General features: G+C 45.0%; 1 pseudogene across 1 annotated transcript; it reads left to right on the plus strand.

Moving 5' to 3' along the window:
• On the plus strand, positions 1-466 carry LOC309852030 (cytochrome c oxidase subunit 6C pseudogene; annotated as a pseudogene). The gene has a single exon. The product of its transcript is annotated as a cytochrome c oxidase subunit 6C pseudogene (transcript).
• The last annotated feature ends 1,350 nt before the right edge of the window (positions 467-1,816 follow it).

A 1,816-nucleotide genomic window follows, 5' to 3' on the forward strand; every position in this document is an offset into this window, starting at 1 on the left:
GTCCATTTCATTATCAGTTAGGAAGGAGGTTAGGTTTGAGGTTGGCATAGAGGAGAAGAACTACTATGACTTCCAGTGCTTTGACGGAACCTCAGATGCGAGGCCTTCTGGCCAAGAGTCTGCGATTTCACGTTTTTGGAGCCTTCGTTGTATCCCTGGGGGTTGCAGCTTTCTATAAGTTTGCTGTGGCCGAACCAAGAAAGAAGGCATATGCAGATTTGTACAGACACTACGATTCCATGAAAGATTTTGAGGAGATGAGGAGGGCTGGTATCTTTCAGAGTGCAAAGTGATTTTGGAATGTAAAGAATTTCTTTGGGTTGAGTTCAATTGAAGTTTGTCACTGACCTGTGTTCCTGAACTATGAAGCACGAATATTGGGTTATGGAATTGTCTTGATAAATAAACATCTAACACATAAAAAAACAAAAAAACAACAACAACAACAACAAAAAAAACCCACAAAAAACTTTGCCCTATTTTTTTTCTTTTTTGGTGAAATAAAAGGCATACAGGTAAAGCTCCAGGGTAAAATTTTAAGAACTAAGTCTACGTATACAGTTTCTGGACTATTTTTTATTGTCTTCTTTTTAAAATTCCTCTTTGACGTAATCAGAGGTTCTAATTCTCTCCTCCACATCATGTAGCTTCCTTTGTCACACTATAATTAATCAATTAATTATTATTTTAAAAATATTTTATTTATTTGACAGAGTATCTCCTAAAAGGTGCTCTGCTTAGGGTGGGCCTTGGGGAAGCTGGGCTGCGGGCTGTGCTCATCATATACCTTCCGAGTCACGTGGTCAGAGCTCCCGGGCAGCTGTCACCTCCCTAAGTCATCAACAATTCCCAATTGGGGCACGCACAGTCTGTGCAAGGGAGTGCGGATTGTCTGCCTCGGTCTGGGCACACGTGACCAGTGACGGCTCCGACAGAAAGCCGACAGCTCTTCTGCAGCCTAGGCCGGGTGCCCTCGAACAGAGGCACTGTTAGGAAAGAGATGTCCAGGAAGAAATCTCCCGCTCGGGTGGACAAGGCCTACGGAGTGGCGGGCCTGTATTTGTTTGTTGCCCCCGCCCCCTACCCAATAGGCCGGAAGCAGCAAAAATGCACTTGGCTCCAGGCTTCTAGTGACATTTGAAGAAGTCTGGAGAACATTTGCATTTAATTAATTGCTACGTATAATAATGATCAGTTCTTGCTACTCTCCTTCCAATAAAGAATCTTTATTGCTCCAGAGACATGTTCTGAGCAAGAACTCGGAGCCGTTAGTGAACGATTTGCCCTACGATTCCTAAAATATCCATGAGATTAAAGATGTCACTGTTGGTTGATTTGACTGAAACAGTCAAGATGCAAAATAAATTCCTAAATTGGGGGGGGGGGGAGACATTCCTAAATTTGTATATTAGGAGAAGATTCATATACTTTGGGGAAGGAAAAAAAAAAAAGAGGCACTGAGGTTTTTTTTTTTTTTTTTCTATTATAGAAACGAGGACTTTTACCCGAAAAGTATCAACGCAGCCCCTGGTGTCGAAAATGGCAAGCTTCAATGACCCCGACGTGATTTGAACACGCAACCTTCTGATCTGGAGTCAGACGCGCTACCGTTGCGCCACGAGGCCTTCCCAGACCAGCGGCTAGCCGGACCTCGTGAACAGATCGATCGTCAGCGACAAGGGGCGGAGCTAAGCCCTCCGGACCCTCCCTTAAGTATCGGCTGAGTTGCTCTCGGAGCCGCACGTGGACATCTGGGAACGACCCTCCCTCCGTAGGTGAAACTGGGCTTCGGCGCACTTGGTGCGAAGGTCAGCTC

The sequence above is a fragment of the Mustela nivalis genome (genome assembly GCF_964662115.1).
Source record: "Mustela nivalis genome assembly, chromosome: 17".
Classification (NCBI taxonomy): Eukaryota; Metazoa; Chordata; class Mammalia; order Carnivora; family Mustelidae; genus Mustela; species Mustela nivalis.